Source organism: Hemiscyllium ocellatum, chromosome 11, assembly GCF_020745735.1.
Source record: "Hemiscyllium ocellatum isolate sHemOce1 chromosome 11, sHemOce1.pat.X.cur, whole genome shotgun sequence".
Taxonomy (NCBI): domain Eukaryota; kingdom Metazoa; phylum Chordata; class Chondrichthyes; order Orectolobiformes; family Hemiscylliidae; genus Hemiscyllium; species Hemiscyllium ocellatum.
In genome coordinates, this window is record NC_083411.1 from 97,995,570 (window position 1) to 98,014,156 (window position 18,587).

Genomic DNA, 18,587 nt, shown 5'->3' on the forward strand with positions numbered 1-18,587 from the left:
AATTCCTACTGCCTTTATATTCTTCTAAGGATTCACTTGATCTCTGCTGTCGGGACCTGACATATTCTTCCTTCCTTTTCTTGACCAAAACCTCAATTTCTCCAATCATCCAGCATTCCCTACACCTACCAGCCTTTCTTTTCACCCCAACAGGAATATATTGTCTCTGGGCTCTCGTTATCTCATTTTTGAAGGCTTCCCATTTTACAGCCATTCCTTTACCTGCGAACATCTGTCCCCAATCAATTTTTGAAAGTTCTTGTCTAATACTGTCAAAATTGCCCTTCCTCCAATTTAGAACTTTAACTTTTAGATCCGGTCCATCATTTTCCGTCACTATTTTAAAACTAATAGAATTATGGACACTGGCCCCAAAGTGCTCCCCCACTGACACCTCAGTCATTTGTCCTGCCTTATTTCCCAGGAGTAGGTCAAATTTTGCACATTGTCTATTAGGTACATCCACATACTGAATCAGAAAATGTTCTTGAACACACTTAACAAATTCTTCTCCATTTAAACCCTTAACCCTATGGCATGTCAGTTTTTAAACAAGATCTATCAACCAGGATTATTAATAATTGAATTGAATGGCTTATCGTCATATGTATTTCAAAAGAAACTGTGAAAAGTGTTGTGTCGCCACATTCCAGCACCATTTGAATTACGATATATATTGAAAGATTTTATTAAAGTACAGTTTATCTTACTCTCCATTTCTTGTTGCTCCTCCACCGCTCCACTTGACATTGTCTGTGGTCTCTGTAATGGGCTTTGGGTATCGGTTACCGGCCTCCCCCACCACCATTCCCGCAATTGCTGCATCTCTGCTGGAGCCATGGTCCAATTCTTATAAATTTGTCACCTCCATTGATGCTCATCCAGGCAAAGCCACCTGTAGGGTGTACTGTATGTGCTTATAACAAAATGGCCCATGTCTTCTCACACAAAATGGCCAACAAACAGAAAGAGGCAGCCTGCCTTAGTATTAAAACACAAGATGGCTGACAGGCGATAAATAAGATGAACAGTCTGTTCCAGTCTTTAATTCAAGAAAATGAACAAAGTTATACTAAGGCCATGATTACCCCATTCCCAACAGTACTGCATGTCTTTAAAATAGACAAGCAACTAATCCTAGCCCTCATTAATGGAAAAGTAATTGCCCGAGTGAATGAATGAACACCAGGCATGAGATAAGCCCAGTCACCTCCTTAAGTCATTACCAGACCAACAGTTACAGTTATTTTGTAGCTGTTCATTTGAAATGAATTACTTTGCAATGGATTCTAGTTCGAAATTCCCTTAGGAATCATAAGGATGGTTTTAGCATTAAAAATATATGCATATAACCAACATTTAATAAAAGTATTCAAGAAAAAGCATTAAACCTCGATGTGAAAGTTATTATCTTCAGGAAATACCATCCTTAGAGCCCAAAGCACTAAGAGTCGGAAAAGCTATATTTAATCTTACATTTTACAACTAACTTCCTAACAAAAATTAAATTACAAATCTTATAGCAACCAGTTAAAACTAACTGTCTTTTGTATTTTTGCATTAATAATTAGGACAGTGGGCAATATAAGAGTAATAACTGAACTTAATAAACTCTGCATATGAGATACAATAAGTAATCAAATTCAAACTGTCTTTCCAGATAAAGCCAGCCTGAGAGACCCAAAGGAGTATAGCAATAAACTTTGGAATGTGAATGAACAGGATACATCAAAAAATCCCAACGCCTGGACATTATCATGTCTGTTAAACGCCATGAGATCATGGGAAGCTAAGGCTGGTCAAATGGGTGTCTATCATTGATTAAGTGTTTTATCAGATTGGGGGTGTATGGATTAGGAGGAAAGGACTGTAGTTATGTTGTATGTAATCATTGTAATACAGAAATGTATAAAAATAGTACTACATTTTTATATATGCGTTAGAGTGTGTCATTGATCTATCTCTGATCTGAGCCAAAGATTAAGCGAATAATTGAGTTCGTATGTCGAGGCCAGATTCAGGGAAGATCCTTTGACCCTCTCCCCTTTAATCGGTTTCTACATGAATAAACTTCTACTTGCCTGAATTCTGCCTGCCTCCCGAGTTTTCATTCCCTACCAGGGAAAACGCTCATACACCATCGGACCTCAGTTGTAGTGGTCCGTCGTTGTCCATTTCACCGATGATGCCCTCATTCAGGTGGACCTGGAGCCTTGGCTCAGTCTGTGAGTCCAGGCTGAGGGATTCGGCCAGGAACCTGCTCTGTGCTCATCTGGAAGGCCCTGTACTGGGGTGGAGCCATGTCTGCCTCAATTGGCATTACTTATGGGGAGAAGACTCTGCACCGGGTTAAATCTGACCTTCCCAGACCTTTGTGGGAGGGTGAAATGGCATCAGAAACACCAATGCCAGACACAAGACTCCATTAAGCGAGAGAAGCCGTCGACATGAAGGGATGAAGTTTGAGGTAGGAACCACAAGAATGGCCCTACATGGGTAAGAGGCATGCTATTGCAAAGTGTGATCCAGTGACATATATAGTTTGGGTAGGTGCAACGATCCAACAGAGCTCTGAGTATCGGTTATAGGCCTCCCCTGCTGAGTCCGTCCTGGAGACCCCATTGATGCTCATCGATACAAAGCTGCCAGACCTCAGTCATAGTGGCCCTCTGCCGTTGACCTCACCAATGTTGCTGCTCATTCAGATGTCCAGGATTGCTGTGGATCAGGAGCCTCAGCTCAGCCTGCAAGTCCGAGCTAGCGGATTTAGCCTGGGTCCTGCTCCTTGCTCATCTGATGATCCTGGACAAGGTGAAACCGCATTAATCTCAAACTGGAGTTGCTCCTGCTGCTACCGGACACCTCCTTCTTTATCATTCACTCAGCCTCAACAAAGGCGTCAAGACAGCAAAATCTGCTGAATCCATCTCAGATTCTGACATATCTTTCAACAGTTGACAGAGAGAACCCAGGGGCTTTAGACGAGTCAGAAAGGCTGTTGAGGAGCCAGGCACATTTCCGCCTACATTGTTTGTGAATTTGCAGCTTTCATATTGTCCACATGCTTATTTAGGACTGTTGCACCTACCCAAACTATATAGGTCACTGGATCAGACCTTGCTTCGACAATGCTGCATCACCATGCAGAGCCAATACTGTGGTTCCTACACCAAACTGCATCCCCTCAAGTAAATTATTTTCCTCACTTAGTGGAGTCTTGTGTCCGGCATTGTCATTCCTGAAGCCATTTCACCCTCCCCCAAAGGTCTGGGAAGATCAGACTTAACCTGGTGTGGAGTCTTCTCCCCATTAGCAATGCCAGGTTGAGACAAACACATTTCCACCCCAGTTCAAGGTCTCCCGACGAATGAGGAGCAGATTTCAGGATGAATTCCCCCAGCCCAGACTTACAGGCTGAGCTGAGGGTCCTGGTCCACGGCTGAATGAGCGGCAGAGTCATTGGTGTGAATGGCGGAGAACCATAACGACCAAGGCCAAGGTAGCATTGTCTAGATGAGCATCGATCGGGGCTCCAGGTGTGTAAGAATTGGCCCATGGCTCCAGCACAGATGCAGCAGTCATAGGCATGGTGGGGGCAGCGGAGGCTCATCACTGATACAAGACGCCCTGCTCTCCCTTTGGTTGCATGAGGGGTGTTCCTGTAATCAAATAGGAATGAGGACTGTTTGGTTTCTAGTGAAGATGTAGGCTGTTTTTTTTTAAAGTATTTCAAAACTTTGGAGTGCTTTTACTGCCAGGCCATTGGACAATGGATTGTATGGAGCTGTCCTTATCTAGGAGAAAGTGAGGACTGCAGATGCTGGAGATCAGAGCTGAAAATGTGTTGCTGGAAAAGCGCAGCAGGTCAGGCAGCATCCAAGGAGCAGGAGAATCGACGTTTCGGGCATGAGCCCTTCTTCAGGATTCCTGAAGAAGGGCTCATGCTCGAAACGTCGATTCTCCTGCTCCTTGGATGCTGCCTGACCTGCTGCGCTTTTCCAGCAACACATTTTCAGTTTACAAAAAAAACAGTTAACATTTACAGCTGTATACAACAGCAATTTTACAAGGGAGAGGAGCAGGAAAACTAGGCCCCAAACCTTACCGTTCAACCAGTTTACAGGGAGATGAGGACAAACCTCAAATCTCAATTTCACATATAAAGACGGTGACAGTGACATTTGTACATAAAAGGACAATCCAGTTACATAAAAAAGTGCATACAATACAAACCCAGCAAGACCCCGTCACTCCCACCTTCCAGCCACTCTAAGACAGCCCGCATACCTTCCAGCTCTCGGTCACCCCATGCCTCTTCCAGTTCTCAGTCCACCCTGACACACCTTTCGACCACCTCTAGGACAACCCGCCCCGGTCCCCGCCTGGGGTGACAGCGGTCAGGACAGCCTACCCACTTTCCGGCTTCACTAATCACCCTCAGCACCTTTCGACCACCTCTGGGGCAGCCCGCCCCGGTACCTGCCTGGGGTGACAGCGCTGAGAAAATTCATGTTCCTATCTGTCAGCCAGGGCTCCCTGACTGGACCAAATTAACAGCGCCAATCAGGGAACCCATATTCTATGAGGCCCATCTGGTTGATTTAATTACAATCACTACAGTTTCTTTAATCACTTATGCAAAATATCAAAGAGGTTTTGCTCTGAACTCAAAAACAGGGTTTTTTTTTCCTCCAGAGTTATCAGAGATTAAATGGGCAAGTTCATGTTAGCAAGCTTTCTTCAATTCAGCTCATTCTTCTTTGCAGGCCTCCTGCTAACTCAACCAGATCATGTTCCAATAGCCTCTGCAGGTGTCTATAGCAAAGCAAACACTTATCACCAATCATGTGGTTTACGGGAAGACTTGTTCAAAATAAATTCTCCATGTCCTCAGTGAACTTTCAATTCCCTCATTTCTAAAATAAATCATTCCAGGTATTTTCACAAAAAATCTGTTTTTCACAGTCCTTCAAAACTTAAGTTTTCTGAGGAATTTTATCCATAAAGACCCTTTGTAACAATAGCAACCAAACAGGAATCTGAGAATAGTTTCTTCTATGTCAAAAATGAATATTAAGTATCAGTTCCAATTCTTAATAGCTGACATTAGAGGCAATCTAAAGGAATAGATTTGAAATATATGAAAATTTAGTTTTTGATTTTATAGAGTATTTCCTTTTTGTGATCAAAACCTTCATTTAACAAGTCCATTTTGGAATAGCCTTCTGTTACTTGGTGTAAAGGTTAATTTGCTGAAGGTAAATATTTACCAAAGGTTTGTAAAAGAAAACAATTAATCAGCTTTAGGGAAGAGACAGTGAAAGAAACTAACAACAGGAAATCAATGAAATTACGTGCAATTCTTGTTTTACAAACAATCTAAAGTCCTTAACCAACAGAATGAAATTATGATGTTCAGTGTTTAGGCCATGGAATTAGGCCTGTGGAGTAAAAGTAACATTGTAAGGAGGCCTGATTTGCTCCCACCTGAAGTACAGTTTCATTACTTACAGTAGGAAGATCTTAGCTTTACAGAGAGTACAAAATGACTGACTCGTGAATACTTCCAACAGGATCTTAGTGGAGCATGCTATGAGCAACCTCAGGTGACTTGACAAATGAAGAGATGTACTCCAGGACAATCAAGCCAAGATTCTATGTTAATTATAGACTGCTGTGTTCAGTACTTTATCACTCCAAAGGAGACTATCCATACAGTGAGAAGGGTAAGAAGGGTTTGAGAGGGAAATGAAGAGGTCAACTTTACGTTAAATAAATTAGTTTTGTAAATATGAACTCAATCAGTGGAAGTATATTTCCAAAAACAGAATAATCTTTTCCCATGGAGCCAATACCCTGTCCTACTGGAAATTTCCTTCAACTGAACTCACTTCTTTGTCCAAACCCATGGTTCATCATCTCTTCATAAGCTTCATGTTTCCCATACCAAAGCAAAACTGGCAGGATGCTTTACAGTTTCAGGCAATTCAATTTTTCTCACATCACCAATGTGTGGGTCCATTGCACTTTTATGTAATATTTCCTCTTCTTGAAAATGCATGGTTTATGTCTTCTATTTCTTGTACATGCTGTTCAAGGAATCTCACAATGGGAAGAGGGAGTGACGTGAATAGCTGTTAGTATTCCTTCAGCATGCCCACAGATCTGCACAAAGACAGATTTCTCACTGCAGTAATGTGTTGTGACATGGCGAATTCTCCAGCATGGCAAAGGATATGAATCCAACTATTTAGAACAAGTGTTAAACCCTGATCCTGGGGGTGGTTCCCCAATTTGTTACTGTTCCAGATGGGATACCCCAGACAGTTAAGCTCCCAAGTGAGGAGTGATGAACTAGCTCCCTTTCTTTATTTACCTGTCCCCTTCATTGGTCACACAGTTAATTTAGAAACCTTTTCTTGCAGCTATCTTTCTCTCAGGCCCAAAATAACCTATGTTTTAAAAGAAACCAATTTAACCAGTTTGTTTTCAGTTTACAAAGAGTGGGTTTATTAATTACTAGAAAAATTAGTAATGCAACACATCAGATTAGAAATAAATTGAGGCAAAAAAAGAGTTTTTAAAAAAGAATTACTGATCAGTCTCTATTGTTCATGAAGAACAGAAAGGTGAATGGTGCAAAATGGAGGTTAGCAGCAGCATTGATGTTGATAGTTGTACAGTCAATTTAAAGATTTTTCAGCTTTGCAAATTGGTTGAGAGTCTGCTGTACTGATTCCTTTTAAACATTACCAAATTCCAACATTCAGAACATACTGCTCTTTGAAATCCTGTTTCTTTTTGACTGGTTAACTGCCTAACCAGCTGCTAACATTCGGATTGAGAAGGTCCCTTTACCTCCAACGCAGGAGATCGTTTTTTGTCTGTGACCTTCACAACATACTAACACTTAAAACACTTAGTACACACATGTATTACAGCCCAGTGGCATACATGGAAACATTCAGTCTCACTAGCACAGTCCAACAGAGTTGAAAGTAACTCTTTAGCCCCTGTCCTTGTATATTCGCAAAAAACCCCACAAAAATCTGCATGCAGGGACACAATCTGCAGGGGATAGCTTGCACCTCATCATCTTTGTAGGCAAAAGAGATCACAATCCAATCTGTTTTAAGTTGCCTCTTCTCTTTGAAGAGTTGTTGATTGAACTTCTCTTCTAACATTCTGTGTGTGTTTCTCTAGATAACCATTTACTTTATATTCATGGACATTTTGGCTGTATTAGCCCCCTGTATTAGCAGGCTAAGTTAAAATTGTCCACTGAATTATGGGGTTCTGGCCCATGGTCATGACACCAGATTATAACACTGAGGGTAGCTTTGACTTCATGAAAGGGCTGCGGGAGTGCTGAGGTTACTGCATAATTGACCTCAACTTCATCCATGTTTTTTCACCAGTTTATCCCTCCTGTGGCTTTTGAATTTACTTCCTGTAATATATTTATCTTGCCTATGCAAAAATGCATGACACAAGATAGTGAAGTGCTCAATTGTATGCAGTGTGTGACCATTTCTTATCCCAGCTATTCGAAAGATTAAAGGAAAGAAATATGTTACAATACTTACATTAAAACACTCCCATAACTTATTGTCTCAACTGTGTTTTAATTAATTTCTACACATAGTTTTGATAATGCGTCCTAGTATGTACTCATATTAGCTGATGTTATCTGCTGTCAGCAAATATAGCACCAACAGGTGGATGGAAACTAAAGTTTATGAGACAAAGTCCTCCATCCAAGCGTACAGGATGCTGGGCACGTACAGATTTAAAAAAAACATTTTGGGCTTTTACTCAGAACTTGTCACTTGTCCCAATGTTTAACATGTACACATAACCTGGAAGAATGTCAGCATTCCAATGTATTTACAGAAGCATGCAATGGGCAATGGTATTGCATTTTCTTCACTGCTCCACCAAGATTACAATGAAAAGTTGTATTGATCATTTACAAAGCGATCTATTCAGAGAATACTATACATTTGCACACTCACAGGAGCAATGTTACGCAATTCTTTTAATTCTTATCAGTTCATTTTAGAGTACATCACCCATCACCTCACATCCATTCGCATGCGTTGGCAGGACTTCTCAAAGCTGCACTTCATTGCAGTGCTGGCGATAATATTATTATACCAATGTAAGATACTTCTATCATGTCATAATAGTTTGCAGGGAGAGTAACTGTCTGCATTAATCTTGGTTAGCCGAGGAACACGGGCGGGGAGTATTTCGATCGGTTAATCAAATTCCGGATAATCAAGTGCCGGATTACATAGGTTAGCCAAGAATCGGGACTTTGCAATCTTGCCAAATAATCTGATATTCGGTTAATCGAATGCTGGATAATCAAGGTTCCTCTGTAATATATTAATATATTCCAACATTTGAGGACATGGAGTAATAGACTCTTCATTCCAACTCACCCATGCCAACCAGATATCATAAACTAATCTAGTCCTATTTGCCAGCAGCAAATGTGTTGCTGGTCAAAGCACAGCAGGTTAGGCAGCATCTCTGCTGCATAACCTGCTGTGCTTTGACCAGCAACACATTTGCAGCTGTGATCTCCAGCATCTGCAGACCTCATTTTTTACTCGAAGATTTTAACCTATTTGCCAGCACTCAGCCATATCTCTCTAAACTCTTCATATTCATAAACTTTTTAAACGCTATAATTGTACCAGTACCACCACTTCCTCTGGCAGTTCATTCCATACATTCATCACCCTCTGCATGAAAATCTTATTCCTTAGATCCCTTCAAATCTTTCCCCTCGCACAAGAAATCTATGCCCTCTAGATTAGATTAGATTACTTACAGTGTGGAAACAGGCCCTTCGGCCCAACAAGTCCACACCGACCCGCCGAAGCGCAACCCACCCATACCCCAACATATACCCCTTACGTAACACTACAGGCAATTTAGCATGGCCAATTCACCTGACCCGCACATCTTTGGACTGTGGGAGGAAACCGGAGCACCCGGAGGAAACCCACGCAGACACGGGGAGAACGTGCAAACTCTACACAGTCAGTCACCTGAGGCGGGAATTGAACCCAGGTCCCTGGCGCTGTGAGGCAGCAGTGCTAACCACTGTGCCACCGTGCCACCTCTAGTTCTGGATTCCCCTATCCAGGGAAAAGATCTTGTCTATTTACCCTATCCATGCTCCTCATGATGTTATAAACCTCTATGAGGTCACCCCTCAGCCTCCAACGCTCTAGAGAAAACAGCCCCAGCCTATCTCTACAGCTCAACCACCAACCCTGGCAACATCCTTGTAAATCTTTTCTCAACCCTTTCACAACATCCTTCCAAAAGAGGGAGACCAGAATTGCACACAATATTCCAAAAGCGGCCAAACCAATGTCCTGTATAGCTGCAACATGACTCCCCAACTCCTATACTGGATGCTTTGACCAATAAAGGAAAGCATACCAAATGCTTTCTTCACTATCCCATCTACCTGTGGCTCCACTTTCAAGGAACTAGGAACCTGCACTCCAAGGTTTCTTTGTTTAACAACACTCTCCAGGACCTTACCGTGAAGTGTATAAGTCCTGCATGATTCACCTTTCCAAAATGCAGCACCTCACATTTATTCCTTTGCTCATTGGCCCATCTGGTCCAGATCCTGTTGTGATCTGAGGTAACCTTCTTCGCTGTCCACTACACCTCCAATTTTGGTGTCATCTGCAAACTTAATAACTATACCTCCTATGTTAACATCACACAGAGGATTGATGAGGGCAGAGCAGTAGATGTGATCTATATGGACTTCAGTAAGGCGTGCGACAAGGTTCGCCATGGGAGACTGATTAGCAAGGTTAGATCTCATGGAATAAAGGGAGAACGTGCCATTTGGATACAGAAATGGCTCAAAGGTAGAAGACAGAGGGTGGTGGTGGAGGGTTGTTTTTCAGACAGGAGGCCTGTGACCAGTGGAGTGCCACAAGGATTGGTGCTGGGTCCACTACTTTGCATCATTTATTTACATGATTTGGATGTGAGCATAAGGAGGTATAGTTAGTAAGTTTGCAGATGACACCAAAATTGGAGGTGTAGTGGACAGCGAAGAAGGTTACCTCAGATCACAACAGGATCTTGATCAGATGGGCCAATGGGCTGAGAAGTGGCAGATGGAGTTTAATTCAGATAAATGTGAGGTGCTGCATTTTGGGAAAGCAAATCTTAGCAGGACTTATACACTCAATGGTAAGATCCTAGGGAGTATTGCTGAACAAAGAGACCTTGGAGAGCAGGTTCATAGCTCCTTGAAAGTGGAGTTGCAGGTAGATAGGATAGTGAAGAAGGCGTTTGGTATACTTTCCTTTATGGGTCAGAGTATTGAGCACAGGTGTTGGGAGGTCATGTTGCGGCTGTACAGGAAATTGGTTAGGCCACTGTTGGAATATGCGTGCAATTCTGGTCTCCTTCCTAAGGGAAGGATGTTGTGAAACTTGAAAGGGTTCAGAAAAGATTTACAAAGATATTGCCAGGGTTGAAGGATTTGAGCTATAGGGAGAGACTGAACAGGCTGGGGCTGTTTTCCCTGGAGTGTCAGAGGCTGATGGGTGACCTTTTAGAGGTTTACAAAATCATGAAGGGCATTGATAGAATAAATAGGCAAAGTCTTTTCCCTGGAGTCAGGGAGTCCAGAACTAGAGGGCATAGGTTTAGGGTGAGAGGGGAAAGATTTAAAAGAAACCTAAGGGGCAACTTTTTCACACAGAGGGTGGTGAATGTATGGAATGAGCTGACAGAGGAAGCGATGGAGGCTGGTACAATTGCAATATTTAAAAGGCATCTCGATATATTATCTATATGAATAGGAAGGGTTTGGAGGGATATGGACCGGGTGCTGGCAGGTGGGACTAGTTTGGGTTGGAATATCTGGTCGGCATGGACGGGTTGGACCAAAGGGTCTGTTTCCAAGCTGTACATCTCTATGACTCTATATAAATGACAAAAAGCAGTGGACCCAGCATGGATCCTTGTGGCACACTGCTGGTCACAGGCCTCCAGTCTGAAAAGCAACCCTCCACTATCACCCTCTGCCTTCTCCCTTTGAGCCAGTTCTGTATCCAAATGGTTAGTTCTCCCTGTATGTTGAAACTTCACTATTTCCATTCTATTGTGCAGGATTCGAAAGCCTGTCATTAGTTGAAACACATACTATTTACACGGTTCATTATTTGACTAGCCGAAGGAGTGAAGCTGGCCCTTGCTCAGTATTCCACTCACATACCTTCCTCACAATAGTGGTGACTCTGAACCCAGACTGGTGAAATCCCACAGCGACTTGTGTTGCACCAGGTTTCCGAGGAATTGTATTCCGTCACTGACCCACCTTTCAGGGGACACTCCCATTGCTGAGCCAAGTGTGGTCGCTGCAGCTATTCTGTTGTCTTTATCCCAAACACAACCATTTCTCGCGGACTCAAACTGTTAAAACTGGAAGATAACATTTCCTAAAAAGGAACGGGATAAGAACCGGGAAGGAGAAGGAAGGAGCAGAGGTTGGGAAAGTGAAAAGCAATTCCGGCTGGTAAGAATTTAATCACAATTCAAGAAAAATTGCTGGAAAATGGTAGGGGATATTGTTTTGAAAATCTGGAATTTATTTGGAAAATAAATTCAATCCAATCGGATTTCTAGAGAGAATAGAAAGCTGATTTATGTCAACGTCCCATCGTCTTGTCCTCGGGTTCAAGCACTACAGTAAACCCAAAACTTTTGGAAAACTTGTTAGCGCTAACATATTTTACTTCTGGTGTTTTGGTTCATTTCTTTCTGTTGCGGAATTAGTTATTGGAATTATCAACAAGCAGGAATGACTGAACTCTCAGCCAGCTCCAGAATTATACTGCAGTTTGCTGATAACCTTTAATGTAGAAATCAAGCTCATTTTTATTCCGATTTATTGTTCGTGATTTCTATAGTGTTCCTGGAACATTGCATTGTGTTCAACATTTGCTGGCAATATTTTATCTGTGTGCTATTTTAGGTTTACTGTGTACGGTGTTGACAAAGTTGGACTGGACGATCCCAGATTTGATTCGCAATCTGGCCCTGAGTTCCCCGATTTCTATGTCTTTTCAAAATATTTTAAACATAAAAATGCAAATATTTGTCTCCCTTCGGGATCGCAGGCTATCTGACAGGCAGAAGGACAATTATTTGGCTGGGAGAAGGATAAATTCATAATCCGTTGAAATCATTTAGGAAGGCTTCAAGAAATTAGGACTTCCAAGTCAGTTTGTGTTTTATATTTGACTGTTATTATTGGCAGCTGAAATGTCCAGCCAGTCCCTTCTTTGTCCTAACTCTTCTGTGGTGGAAATTAAAATCGCAGGCACATTGCTGCTGTAGAAGGGACAAAAAGTGAAAGAAAAATGCATCAAAATATTGAATGTTAAGTTGCCAGGTGGATCTCACTGGCAGTCTCCAGCCTGAGATTTGCACTGTATTGTTAATAATTAATAGAACAAGCTGACTTTCCCAAGGATATTAGTAATTGTATGATAGATGGTGTCAGTTGTCTCTTGCAACTGCAAGGTAATGTAACTGTCCCCAGATCCATCTAAGAACATGTGTGTGAATAGATCATGTGGCCCATAGAGCCCACAGCACCATTGTGTACAATCATTATCGACCTTTGACTCAACTCAACTTTCCCACCTGCTACTCATATCTCTTGATTCCCTGAGAGGAAAAAAAAAGCCTTGAGTATGTCCCACACTTGAGTATCCAGTTCTTATATTCTGGGGAATACAAAATTTCAAAGATTCACAACACTTTGACTGAAGACATTTCTCCTCATCTTTGATTAAAATAGTTGGCTTCCTGTCCTGAAACTGTGCCCATGTCTTCCAGATTCCCCGAGCAGGAGAAATCATCACTCAGAGTCTATCCTGTCAAGCAACTTTGGAATGTTATGAGTTTCAAAGAAATTACCACATATTCTTCAAAATGACTGAGAGTTTTGACCCTATTTACTCATTCATTCATCAGCCCATGAGATGTAGGAACAGAATTTGGCCAATCAGTTCATTAAATCATGGCTGATATGTATCTCAACCCCATTCTCCTGCCTTCTCCCTGTCATACTTGATCCCCTTACTAAGCAAGAACTAATCTATCTCAGTTTAAATACACTCAATATTTAGTCCTCAGTCCTCTGCACCAATGGGTTCCATAGATTAACCACCCTCTGGCTGAAAACTCCTCTTTATCTTAGTTCTAAAGGGTGCTCCCTTCACTCTGAGGCTGTGCCCTTGATTCTCTTAGTCGTGGAAACATCTTATCCATTCTCAATATTCTGTAAGTTTGAATAAGATCTTACCCCTCATCCCTATAAACTCCATCGAGTACAGAACCAGAGTCCCCAGATGCTCCTCACATGACAAGCCCTTCATCCCTGACATCATTCTTGTAAACCTCCTCTGAAATGTCTTCCACCCTAGCACATTCTTCCTTCGATACATAGCCAAAAACTTCTCACCATATAACAAACACAGTTTGACAAGAACTTTATACAACCTCAGCAGTGAATCTCTGCTCTTGTATTCCTTCCCTCTTGAAGTGAATGCTAGAATTACATTTGCCTTCCTAACTGCCAACTGAACATGCATGTTAACCTTAAGAGAATCCTAAATTAGGACTTCCAAGTCAGTTTGTGTTTTATATTTCCAAAGACTTACCCCATTTTAAAAATTTAGAATAGGACTTTAGGGCCCTGGATGGGGGTGATGTGCCTGCAGGTTTGCATCTTTTATGATTGCAGGGGAAGGTACCAGGGGATTCAGAGAGTGGGGGAGAGTGGCACGAAAAGATTGGCGAAGGAATGGTCCGGGTGGAAGGCAGAGAGGGGTGGGGGGGAAGATGTTCTTGGTGGTGGGGTCTAATTGGAGTTAGCGCAAGTATTTAAAGATGAAATATTGGATGCAGAGACTGGTGGGGTGGTAGGTGAGGAGAAGGGGGAACCCTGTCTGGAGACTGTCACCAGAGATGGAAATGGATGTTTACTATAGACCCACAGACTCCCATAACTACCTGGACTACACCTTCTCCCACCTAGTATCCTGCAAGAACCACATCCCCTTTTTCCAACTCCTCCACCTCCGCTGCATCTGCTCGGATGAGGAGACATTCCACTCCCAAACATCCCAGATGTCCACTTATATTGAAGAAGGTGCTAATCCTTCCTCTGTCATCCAGGCAGCCCTCCACCAAACCTCCTCCATTCCCCACTCCGCTGCTCTAAACCCCCCCAATACAATAAAGCCAGGGTCCACCTTGCCCTCACCCAACACCCCACCAGTCTCCGCATCCAATATATCATCCTTAAACACTTCCGCCAACTCCAGTTAGACCCCACCACCAAGAACATTAAAACCTGCTGGCACACCACCCCCTTCACCTGCAACTAGGGCCCCAAACAGTCCTTCCAGGTGAGACAAAGATTCACCAGCCTCTCCTCCAACCTAGTTTACTGTATCCGGTGCTCCCCTATGTCATCTTCTCTACATCAGGGAGACCAAATATAAACTAAGGGAACATTTCACCAAGCATCTCAGCTGGGCCAGCAGGGGCTGACCAGACCTCTCAGTCGCTGCCCAGTTTAATTCCCCTTCCCACTCCCTTTCCAAGATGACCATCCTCGGATTCCTCCATTGCCACAGTGAATCAGACTGCACATTGGGTCCTTAAGGGGGAGGGGGAGCAGCCCCAGATCGTGGTCCACGTTGGCACCAACGATATAGGTAGGAAGAGGGGTGAGGATGTCAGACAGGCTTTCAGGGAGCTAGGTTGGAAGCTCAGAGTTAGAACAAACAGAGTTGTAGTCTCTGGTTTGTTACCCGTGCCACGTGATAGAGAGTCGAGGAATAGGGAGAGAGCAGTTAAATGCATGGCTACAGGGATGGTGCAGGAGGGAGGGATTCCGGTTTCTGGACAACTGGGGTTCTTTCTGGGGAAGGTGGGACCTCTATAAAAAGGATGGTCTACACCTGAACCTGAGGGGCACCAGTATCCTTGGGGGGAGGTTTGCTAGTGCTCTTTGGGAGGGTTTAAACTAACTCCGCCGGGGCATGGGAACCTGGACTGTAGCTTTAGGGTACAGGACCTTGAGTGTAGGGAGGTTATGAATAATGCAGCGATCTCGAAGGAGGGTGCCTGTAAACAGAAGGGTGGATTGAAGTGTGTATACTTCAATGCCAGAAGTATAAGAAATAAGGTAGGTGAACTTGCAGCGTGGGTTGGTACCTGGGACTTCGATGTTGTGGCCATTACAGAGACGTGGGTAGAACAGGGACAAGAATGGCTGTTGCAGGTTCCAGGGTTTAAATGTTTTAGTAGGATCAGACATGGGGGTAAAAAAGAGGGAGGTGTGGCATTACTTGTCAAAGATAGTATTACAGCAGTGGAATGGACGATGGAAGAGGACTTGCCATCTGAGGTAGTTTGGGCTGAGGTTAGAAATAGGAAAGGTGAGGTCACCCTGTTAGGTGTTTTCTACAGGCCTCCTAATAGTCCTAGAGAAGTAGAGGATAATATTGCGAGGATGATTCAGGAAAAGAGTGAAGGTAGCAGGGTGGTTGTTATGGGGGACTTTAACTTCCCAGATATTGACTGGGAGAGCTATAGCTCGAGTTCATTAGATGGGTCGGTGTTTGTCCAATGTGTGCAGGAGGGTTTCCTGACACAATATGTAGACAGGCCAACAAGAGGTGAGGCTATACTGGATTTGGTTCTAGGTAATGAACCAGGCCAGGTGTTAGACTTGGAGGTAGGTGAGCACTTCAGGGACAGTGACCACAACTCGGTGACTTTTACTTTAGTGATGGAGAGGGATAAGTGTGCGCCGCAGGGCAAGAGTTATAGCTGGGGGCAGGGAAATTATGATGCAGTGAGGCATGACTTAGGATGTATGGATTGGAAAAACAGGCTTCAGGAGAAGAACACTAATGAGATGTGGGGATTGTTCAAGGAGCAGCTACTACGTGTCCTCGATAAGTATGTACCAGTCAGGCATGGTGTAAAGGGCCTTGTGAGGCAGCCGTGGTTTAGTAAGGAATTGGAATCCCTTGTGAAAGGGAAGAAGGCGGCATATGTAAAGATGAGGCGTGAAGGTTCAGTTGGGGCGATAGAGAGTTATAAGGTAGCCAGGAAGAATCTAAAGAGAGAGCTAAGAGAAGCGAGAAGGGCTCATGAAAAGTCTTTAGCTGGTAGGATTAGGGAAAACCCAAAGGCTTTCTATAGGTATGTCAGGAATAAAAGGTTGACTAGGGTAGGTATCGGTCCAGTCAAGGATAGTAGTGGGAAGTTGTGTGTGGAGGCGGAGGAGATTGGAGAGACACTAAATCAATACTTTTCATCAGTATTCACTCAGGAACAGGACACTGTTGCTGATGTGAATATGGAGTCACAAATGATTAGAATGGATGGCCTGGAAATATGCAGGGAAGAGGTTCTGGGAATATTGGAGAGGATGAAAATAGATAAGTCTCCTGGGCCTGATGGCATTTACCCTAGGATCCTATGGGAAGCTAGGGAGGAGATAGCAGAGCCATTGGCCTGGATTTTTATGTCGTCATTGTCAACGGGAATAGTACCAGAGGACTGGAGGATAGCGAATGTGGTCCCCTTGTTCAAGAAAGGGAGTAGGGATAGCCCTAGTAACTATAGGCCAGTGAGTCTGACTTCAGTGGTGGGCAAAGTCTTAGAGAGAATGGTAAGGGATAAGATTTATGAACATCTGGATAGGAATAACGTGATCAAGGATAGCCAGCATGGTTTTGTGAAGGGCAGGTCGTGCCTCACAAACCTTATTGAGTTCTTTGAGAAGGTGACTAAGGAAGTGGACGAGGGTAAAGCAGTAGATGTTGTGTATATGGATTTTAGTAAAATAAGGTTCGATAAGGTTCCCCATGGTAGGCTAATGCTAAAACTACGGAGGTATGGCATTGAGGATACATTAGAGGTTTGGATTAGGAATTGGCTGGCTGGAAGGAGACAGAGGGTAGTAGTTGATGGACTATGTTCATCTTGGAGTGCAGTTACTAGCGGCGTACCACAAGGATCTGTTTTGGGACCATTGCTTTTTGTTATCTTTATAAATGATCTAGAGGAAGGGCTTGAAAGCTGGGTAAGCAAGTTTGCGGATGACACAAAAGTCGGTGGAGTTGTGGATAGTGAGGAAGGAAGTGGTAGGTTACAGCGGGATATAGATAAGTTGCAGAGCTGGGCAGAAATGTGGCAAATGGAATTCAATGTAGCTAAGTGTGAAGTCATTCACTTTGGTAGGAGTAACAAGAAGATGGATTACTGGGCTAATGGTAGGCTACTTGGTAGTGTGGATGAGCAGAGGGATCTTGGTGTCCATGTACACAGATCTCTGAAAGTTGCCACCCAGGTAAATAGTGCTGTGAGGAAGGCATATGGTGTACTGGGCTTTATTGGTAGAGGAATTGAGTTCCGGAGTCCTGAGGTCATGTTGCAACTGTATAAGACTCTGGTGCGGCCTCATCTGGAGTATTGTGTGCAGTTTTGGTCACCATACTATAGGAAGGATGTGGAGGCATTGGAACGAGTGCAGAGGAGGTTTACCAGGATGTTGCCTGGAATGGTAGGAAAATCTTATGAGGAAAGGCTGAGGCACTTGGGGCTGTTCTCATTGGAGAAGAGAAGGTTTAGGGGAGATTTGATAGAGGTGTATAAGATGATTAGGGGTTTAGATAGGGTCGACACTGAGAACCTTTTACCGCTAATGGAGTCAGGTGTTACTAGGGGACACAGCTTTAAATTAAGGGGTGGTAGGTATAGGACAGATGTTAGGGGTAGATTCTTTACACAGCGGGTTGTGAGTTCATGGAATGCCCTGCCAGTAGCAGTGGTGAACTTTCCTTCTTTATGGTCATTTAAGCGGGCATTGGATAGGCATTTGGAAGTTATTGGGCTAGTGTAGGTTAGGTAGGATTCGGTCGGCGCAACATCGAGGGCCGAAGGGCCTGTATTGCGCTGTATCTTTCTATGTTCTATGTTCTATGTTCTATTGGCGGAACAACACCTCATCTTCCGCCTGGGTAGCCTACAGCCTGGAGGACTCCCTTTCCATCCCCTGACTCCCTTTCCAGCCACTTGCCCTCCCTTCTATTCCTCTGATCTACTGTACCTTCCAGCTACCAACCAGATTCACTCCTCCCATCGTCCAACCATGCTGTGCCCTTTACCTGTGTTCACCTATCACTACCTCACCACCCTGCCCCTCTCTCCACCCAAAACCATTCCCCACCCCCCTTTTATCTGTAGCTCCCTTTACACCCATCCCAGTCCTGAAGAAGGGTTACACCGGAGACGTTGACTTCTCCACTTCCTGATGCTGTGTGGCTTGCTGTGTTCTTCCAGCCTCCTGCTTGTCTACCTTGGATTCCAGCATCTGCAAATTTTTTGTCTCTGATCAAGTCCTTTGGCAGCTCCCCACTTCCTTGACACTGTCTGTCCCTCCACCCATCTTTCAGTCTTCTGCAAACTTAGTAATCGTGCTCTTAGCTATTCATCCA

General features: G+C 43.6%; 1 protein-coding gene across 1 annotated transcript in view; it reads left to right on the forward strand.

Moving 5' to 3' along the window:
- The first annotated feature begins 11,415 nt into the window (after positions 1-11,415).
- Positions 11,416-18,587, forward strand: part of fhdc2 (FH2 domain containing 2) — an 85,899-nt gene continuing 78,727 nt past the window's right edge. Inside the window, exon 1 of the mRNA XM_060832290.1 lies at positions 11,416-11,572. The gene's annotated coding sequence lies outside the window, so the exon portion shown is untranslated. The remainder of the gene's footprint in view (positions 11,573-18,587) is intronic.